The 9,033-nt window shown below is 36.3% G+C and overlaps 1 long non-coding RNA gene across 1 annotated transcript in view; it reads left to right on the top strand.

Annotated features, from left to right (window-relative positions):
* LOC136850001 (uncharacterized) overlaps positions 1-9,033 on the top strand; it is a 220,239-nt gene that overhangs the window by 170,729 nt on the left and 40,477 nt on the right. The gene's annotated exons all lie outside the window — the stretch shown is intronic.

The following is a 9,033-nucleotide window of genomic DNA, read 5'->3' as shown; positions in this document are numbered from 1 at the left end:
TTCGTTTATTTGTCATCAATATATATATATATATATATATATATATATATATATATATATATATATATATATATATATATATATATATTTTATATATATATATATTACTTATATAATATGTATACACGTGTGAAGTAAACAGTAATGCATTTGTTTTAAAGTAAACGAGAGAGAGAGAGAGAGAGAGAGAGAGAGAGAGAGAGAGAGAGAGAGAGAGAGAGAGAGAGAGAGAGAGAGAGCACACCATCACTAACCACGGACCATTTATAGAAGGAATTGCTTAATTTTAGAGATGAAACACGAGATCAGTTTTGAGGGAAACCAGTCAGGCACATCATACATTTTTTCTTTGATATCCTTGAAGGAGGTTTTAAACACTCCGAGACTTGACACCATCTAGGCCTATCCAGAAGAGGAGAGAGAGAGAGGTTCTTTAGAGGATCGAATTTCACCCCCCTCGACTCCCCTTCTCTCCCCCTCTCTCCCTCCTTCCCCCCTCCCCTTTCCAAAGCGGGCACATTCAATTTTGAAATCACATTGTTTTTGGTGTTTTATAGGGTCAGAGCTGAAGGTTGGTGTTGTTTGAGGGGCTTAGGAAGTATCTCTCTCTCTCTCTCTCTCTCTCTCTCTCTCTCTCTCTCTCTCTCTGTGTGTGTGTGTGTGTGCATTGGCGTGATTGAGTGTAAATGAATTTGCATTACTTGATTTTTGAAAATTTGCATCACTTCGGAAAGTTTAAAGAATATAAAAAGACTCTCTCTCTCTCTCTCTCTCTCTCTCTCTCTCTCTCTCTCTCTCTCTCTCTCTCTCTCACATCATTATCATTATGACCATCAAGGAAAAACGTTCCACTGCCTTTCTTGCGAACGTTAATTGACCCTCGAGTTTAACACGGTAATGCTATAAACTACTCAACTTTATCAATATATATTCGTTGAATAAATAAATAAGAAGCAAGAGAAAGAAGAAGTTAACTGAACTTCCTTGTGAGGTCAGAGAGAGACAGAAGAATGCTTTTAGTCCCGATGTGGTGGCACAGGGTGCTTTGAGAGAAGAAGAAGAAGAAGAAGAAGGAAAAAAGGTGTCTTTCTCATTGGGTGGCCACGGATTCACTGGCAGGGTCGTGGGTAGCTGGAAAGATAGCTAGCTAACCTTCACTCACTGGCTGTTGTTATTATCTTCATTAGGATAGAAAGACCCATTATGTGGAATTTTCGGTGATATTTTCTTCATGTTATGTAAACATTTTTATATTTGAACAAAGGTACTATATATATGTATAGTGCTCTTTGCTTACGATTGTTTGTGGTGTTATATTCAGTGTTCTTGTGATTTGCAACACAAATTTCACATAAGTGGCCCTTCGCTCCCATTAACTGGAACGTCACTGTTCGTCGATTTTTAATTATTATTATTATTATTATTATTATTATTATTATTATTATTATTATTATTATTATTATTATTATTCAAAATGTGCAAACGCTTAAAAGGAATAGCAGTAAAAGGGTACTTACTTACAAAGCAGTCTGTGTCAGAATAAAATACCGGTAGTGAAGAGTGATAAACAGAATGGAAAATGGAAGAAGTAAATAGCGAAAATTTTCAAGAAACAGACATTTATGAATACTATTCCACAGAGTAGTATCACAGATTTGAAAATCTGAAATTAGTTTTAAGAGATTAACAGAAGAAAACACCAAGAGCTTCAAATTGCAAAATCTGCCTTTGTTAAGCCTTTATTTTTTACTTTACGTCACATGATATATACATCACAAAGATGCAGTTGAGAGCTTAATACAACATTAGTATTTCTGGATACAATTCCACGCTAGGGCCAAAAAACTTTACTTATGTGAAGAAGTTCTTGGGGTAGTAACTGTCTGTCTGGAAGAGAGAGTCAGAGAAAGCACGAGAGAAAAAAAAGTCCTTTTTATGGTTGATCTTTCAATTGGTAGAGAGTTGAAAGGGGTTATTTCTTCTGTATCTGTCAGTGGTTGATCTTTCAACTGGTAGAGAGTTGAAAGGAGTTATTTCGTCTGTATCTGCCAGTCGTACTGTCGGAAGTAGCTCGTGCGTTTGAGAACCGTAGTTGTTGTGAAGTGCTAAGAATATTAGTTTGTAAATGGTGTGTGTATGTGTGTGTGTGTGTACTCAGTGTGTTCATATGTTTGTTTAATGGTACAGCTCTGTAGTTTTCATACTCTGGTGCGTGTACCCTTCTAGGTACATAGAATTATTTCGAAAGGTGTCTTCAGTGGCCGAAGGCAATGTAGAGAGAGAGAGAGAGAGAGAGAGAGAGAGAGAGAGAGAGAGAGAGAGAGAGAGAGAGAGAGAGAGAGAGATGGATTTGATGTAATGTACTATCCGGATGGTGATAACATTGCTGTTATAACCAGTTGATTACGTCCATTTTCTTATTTATTACTTATAAAGAAATTACATTTCAATACAGATTGATAAGGGTGCGACAAATGAAAAGTTTAACAAATTATAGGTACTTGGAGAGAAAAGAGTGAGAGCCTCTGTGCATACAGTATCTGTATATACAATATTGTTTGCTGCTATTTGCTTTACAGTGTATTAATGTGCATCTTGTCGGGACATTTATAGCGTGAATAACTTTTGATTGCTGATGTTAAATGACTTACATAGATATATATACAGTAGTAATGTATCTAAAATGTTTCTGTAAAAGAACCGTTAAATGTACCTTAGTTATACATTCCCCAAAGTATTCTCCGAAGAGGGTTAGCTCTCTCTCTCTCTCTCTCTCTCTCTCTCTCTCTCTCTCTCTCTCTCTCTCTCTCTCTCTCTCTCTCTCTCTCCCTAAAGAGTGCTACAGTATTTGGATTAGGAGGAGGGTTTCAAACGTAAAGCTTATTTGGAAATGACATGTTAAAGTTGCTCTCTCTCTCTCTCTCTCTCTCTCTCTCTCTCTCTCTCTCTCTCTCTCTCTCTCTCTCTCTCTCTCTCCTAAAGAGAACTACAGTATCTAGATTAGGAAAAGGATTTCAAAAGTAAAGCTTACTTGAAAATGACATTTCGTAAAGTTGCCAATTTCTCTCTCTCTCTCTCTCTCTCTCTCTCTCTCTCTCTCTCTCTCTCTCTCTCTCTCTGCTTACATGCGTAAACCTTCATGATTGGAGAAGTCATGGTAAGGTTGCGCATTTATGTGAAGACTTAGCACGTCTTTTAAGGGGGCGAGCATTTGTTGATTTTTTTTTTTTTTTTTTTTTTTTTCGTCGTTGATGTGGCTTCGGGATTAGTGTTTGTACGGGAAGTCCAGAAAATCTGTGGCGGTTTGACTAAACTTCTCTTGGAATTGTTGACGTTGTTTGTTGTTGTTTTAGGGTATGTGTGTGTGTGTTTTCTTTAGATTCATAACTGATAGCAGGAACAAAGGACAGAATTTTTTTTTTTTTTCTTATAAAATTCTTCACTGATAGCAGGAGTAAATGACAGTATTTATTATTCCTAGATATAATTAAGAATTCCTGATATATATATTGAATAGTTTGCCCGACCTCTTGAATGTTTAAAATTCGTCACTGATAGCAGGAGTAAATGACAGCATTTATTATACCCAGAAATAAATAAGAGTTCGTGATTTATACGGAATCATTTGTCCGAAAGCATTACTCGATCAGTCATGTTCAGTTGCATGAAAGTAGGGTCTTGTTCAGTTGCCTCAGAATGAGAATAAGTCATTAAATTTCCTTACTAGTGACGATGAGAAGGTGCGTCCTGTATATCTATTAATAAGTCGATTGGAGAAGTAAATCCACAGTTGTTTATTGGTACAAATATATTTAGGAATAAATCTATACAGAGAGCTTTCGGGAATCTGTTCGATTCCCCTTTTCAACTGAGAAGGAGAATCGAACAGATTCCCAAAAAGCTTTCTGTGTAAATTTACTTTTCAATTTATTTGTACCCATACCTAAGTGTGGATTTGCTTCTCCATAGCAAGACTAATGCTACTAAGGGTATTTTTTAATATGTCAATCAAATGTAATATATTTATTTATTGTTTTTACTTTTGGAAATTGTGAATCAAGACACTTCGTTAAGACCTTATAAAGTGGACAAGGGCCGTCGCTTTCATCACCCGTTCTTGAAGGATTAGAACCGAATAAAGAAATATGAGTTTGTCAGATGAGGATTAAATCTTTTAAAGTGTTGCCTCTCTCTCTCTCTCTCTCTCTCTCTCTCTCTCTCTCTCTCTCTCTCTCTCTCTCTCTCTCTCTCTCTCTCTCGTGGTCAGGAAGTACAAGTGGCTTACAGATGTACAATTCCTTTTAGAGAAATGTCGAGTTGGCGTTGCGTATTTTTTTACGTAAATTCGGTAATCTTCGGGAAAGCTCAGCGCTTAGTTTTTTCGCTGTTCCTTTGTCGACTTCGGGGTTGTTGTTTCGCGTTGAATGACCACTAAAAAAAAACTCCATGCTTAAATGCCATTGCTGGCATTCACAGTACCAGGAAAATTCTCTCTTTTGCGGAGCTGTGAAAACATTGCGACTCGTTTGAATGTCTCTTCGTACTTCATGGTTGATTAATATGATATAATATTTGTAACTTTGCTCGTTGATTGATTAGCAAATACATGTGATTTCATTTGTATTGTAAAGTACTGGTTCACATTGAGTATTAAACACAACTATCTCTGTTTTGACATGCAAATTTCCGTCATTTATCCTTGAATAGATAATTCATTCAGAATATTTAAAAGAGATTTTAGGGTGGAATCGGATAAAGGCCCAGGATTATTTTCATGCCGGGAACATTGCTCGATAGACCATTTAAAAATATTTTGTTAAATTCATCATATAAACAGCAAAACCTTAATGGGAAGATACTCATATTTATTATGAAATTGTTTCCCCCGTGAAAATCCTGATAAAAATGAAATCCCTTGACTTTGGCGGAGTAAAGTGTCGTATTTTGGAGAATTTCTGAAATAGACTTGAAATTGAGAAAAGTCTGTATAAGCCAGAGTAGGGTCTGTCCTATCTGTCAGAGATTTTTATTTATTTATTTTTGTATTAAACGGAAAATATTGTTCCACTACGCTGAAAACGCATAGAACTGGTGCACATGAAAGAATCTTACCTACCTAAGTCTTCTTCAGGCGATCTTACCCCATGGGCAGGGTAAAAGGTCAAACAAATGTTGACCAGGCAAAGGTATTTTCCCCTGGAACCATCGAAATTGGGCTTATTTCATCCCGGGTCCATTGCTATAGAAATATATGGGTTGCTTTGGGAAAGATGGAATTGGGTATGGGGTTTTTGGGGGTGTGGGGTTTAGGAATGAGATAATAATAGCAGAGCAACATGTGGGGGGTGTTGTGGGAGGGGAGGGTTTGATTGGAGGTATGTACGGGTAGCAAAGTAATCAGACGAAAATTAGGCTGAAATGAGACGTTATGTGTAGAAGCAGAGCACTGCTGGGGATTTGGAGAGTGGAGGACTGGGTATTGGAAATAGGCCTGAGAGATGTGTGTATGCGTGTGTGTGTGGTTGTGTGTTTGTGTGTATGTATGTATGTATGTATGTATGTATGTATGTATGTATGTATGTATTATTATTATTATTATTATTATTATTATTATTATTATTATTATTATTAGTAGCAGTGGTAGTAGTATTAGAACCAGAAAATTGCTTTGGAATAGAAGGGGGAGGTAAAGGTTATTATTATTATTATTATTATTATTATTATTATTATTATTATTATTATTATTATTATTATTATTATTATTGCTGCTTGGAAATGGATGGGGGAGTTAAAGGCTAGGAATTTGTTAGTAGAAATGACAAATAAAGGTTAGGGGTATGTGGGTTTTGTGGCAGGGATGAGAAAAAGTCTAACCTCTTTGGAAATATAAGTAGAGGAGAGCCGGGAAGGGGGAGGAGGGGGGGAAGGAATGTCCCAAAACCTTGTGTTAGTAGAGCAATACTTTTATTGTGGGAATAATGAGGTTGGGGATTTATGACAGGAATTAAGGGATTTTTGAGTAGCAGAGTAATGTTTGGTGAGGAAAACAGTAACTATGGAGACTCTGGGTAATAATGAATGATGTATGTGTTTCAAATCAGTGGCATAGCATAGAAAAAGAAAGTGACATGGGGAAAGGGGAGGATAGGAAAGTACTGATCTGAGTCAGGGATGTATAAGATGGCAGAGCTATGCTTTAAAGTGGAAGAGTACCGAATAGGGACCTGGGGTTGGAATGAGAGTCGCGTGATTAACAGCCGGGCAAAATCCAAGGAGAAAATGATAAATGTAATTGGTAGTTGTGAGTTTTTCGCCTCATAAAACTTTATCTCCAGGGCTTGATGGCGTGAGAAATGAGGTTTTAAATTTCATTGAAGGATGAAAGCGATTATTGCTTCGTTCGTTGTATATGTTTGTGTATATATATGTGTATATATATATATATATATATATATATATATATATATATATATATATATATATATATATATATATATATATATATATATATTATATAGATAGATAGATAGATAGATAGACAGATAGGTGCTTTAAATGAAATCGTCCGGTGGGATAAGCTTTCTTTTCCTCAGCAAGAATTTATCTTTGAGGTATTTTTTTCTTTTCCCAAGGAGCCTTTATTAATTCTATTTTCAGGATACTGCTATTTTTTATTATTTATGATGTTATTGTTTATATTTTTATCTTAGCAATTATTTGTTTTTAAGGCAGTGCTGATGAACTGGTGTAGACTCGCTGAAGGCGTGATTTTGAATTCATTCGCAGAGAGAGAGAGAGAGAGAGAGAGAGAGAGAGAATTGTAGGCGTAGCTGGGTAAGGATTCTGAATTTTGCGGCTTCGTAAATTCACGATTTATTTTTAGTGATGTCGGTATTCATATTTTTTTTTATTTTAAGTTTGTAACACCTGCGCTGAGATCTTAGTAAAAATCTTTGTAGTTTATAAGCGTTCATGAGAACAGTTTCAAAATTTATGTAGATATTATTATTATTATTATTATTATTATTATTATTATTATTATTATTATTATTATTTAGTGGAAAAAATCGTGTTGGTCATTATTATTATTATTATTATTATTATTATTATTATTATTATTATTATTATTAATCTATAGGAAATTGATGTGAAAATATAATACGAAATTGGTCTTATTGATGCAAAGACCTTTTGTAGGTCCCGTAGGGGGATAGTGTGAGAGGTGCACTGTAGGCATTACTTAAGGTTCTTTGCAGCGTCCCTTCGGCTCCTAGCTGCAGCCCATTTCATTCCTTTTACTATACCTCCGTTCATATTATCTTTCTTCCATCCTACCGTCTACCCTCTAACACTTGTTTCATAGTGCAACTGCCAGGTTACATCTTTAAAGACTTCTTATCAGTTTCCCCTTTCAGTACTGAATGACCTCATAGGTCCCAGCCCTTGGCCTAAATTTTATATTCCATTCCATTCCGATATCCCGTAGACCTCTGCTGACGTAAGCAGTGACTTAGGTACCCAGTCGTTATTCGAGCGTTGTGGGTCGTTGTTAGGACAAAGTGAAAAAGAGAGAAAAGGGGAAAAAAGCACCAGACGTGTGCTAATTGCCTCGTCGAAGTGTGCACCATCAGAACGCGAGGGCCTCGACGAGGTAATCCTCATCTCGCTGGAGTGAACCATTTTTTTAAGATGGAATGATCACGGTGCCCTCTTAGCTTCTCTTTGTAAGATACTTATATAGTCTCTCTCTCTCTCTCTCTCTCTCTCTCTCTCTCTTATAGCGTTGGATGGGCGTTGGATCTCTCTCTCTCTGAAGCCCTCTCTCTCTCTCTCTCTCTCTCTCTCTCTCTCTCATAACGTTGGATGGGCTAATGGCTCTCTCTCTCTCTCTCTCTCTCTCTCTCTCTCTCTCTCTCTCTCTCTCTCTCTCTCATTGCGTTGGATGGGCTAATGGCCTCTCTCTCTCTCTCTCTCTCTCTCTCTCTCTCTCTCTCTCTCTCTCTCTCTCGTATAGCGTTGGATGGGCTAATGGCCTCTCTCTCTCTCTCTCTCTCTCTCTCTCTCTCTCTCTCTCTCTCTCTCTCTCTCTCTCTCTCATGTAGCGTTAGACGGGCGAATGGCTCTGTTTGTAAGCCACACTGGGGGACGCACCATGAAGATTCCTCATATTTTACGACAGGGAAGGTCTACAATTTGAACCGCCTTCCCGGTATATTTTTTTGCCCCGTCGCAACCCAGCATTTTAAGGCATAATCCACGGCTTGTATTTTCCATTCTGTGTGATTTCCGAAAGTCTTGATGTTCCTCGAGAGTGTGGAGTGGTATATGAACCTCAGTCGAGTTTGCTGAAGGTATTTCAGAACTTTTTCGCTTGCTATATTTATCGGGTTCTTAAATAAAACCTTTCTGCGGTTTGGATCCCTGTCTTTTAGTGCTTTTATTCCAGCGTTGTTGAATGTTGACAAAGAATTTGTGATTTTGTAAATATTGGTATTGATGGTAATGTTGAATGAGTGAAGTTACACAAAAGACGCCCGTGCCATCGTTAATCAAAATAATAATAATAATAATAATAATAATAATAATAATAATAATAATAATAATAATAATAATAATAATAATAATATTTTGTTTGTATAAATTGCAATGCACCTAGGCAGACTGTCCAAGTGCACTGCAATTATACAAACAATATTATTATTATTATTATTATTATTATTATTATTATTATTATTATTATTATTATTATTATTATTATTATTATGCATTAATGATGGCACGAGCGTCTTTTGTGTATCATCATTCGTTAACGTACACATAATAATTCTTTTAAAAATAGCGAGAACGTAAGATTACCAAAATAACCTTCCTTGTAGTACCCGTAAAATTTGCAGTTGTCTGAAAAAAAAATATACATATATATTATGCTCGAACATTAATATACCATATTCGATTGGCTCGCCACGACCTTTATCAGAAGATTAAATGTGTCGAGGCCCGTAAATAAGATTAACGGGTTGATAAACGTGAATA

This window comes from Macrobrachium rosenbergii, chromosome 21 (assembly GCF_040412425.1).
Source record: "Macrobrachium rosenbergii isolate ZJJX-2024 chromosome 21, ASM4041242v1, whole genome shotgun sequence".
Lineage (NCBI taxonomy): Eukaryota > Metazoa > Arthropoda > Malacostraca > Decapoda > Palaemonidae > Macrobrachium > Macrobrachium rosenbergii.
Note: the sequence above shows the minus strand (reverse complement) of the source record. Positions and strands in the feature narration are given on the sequence as shown.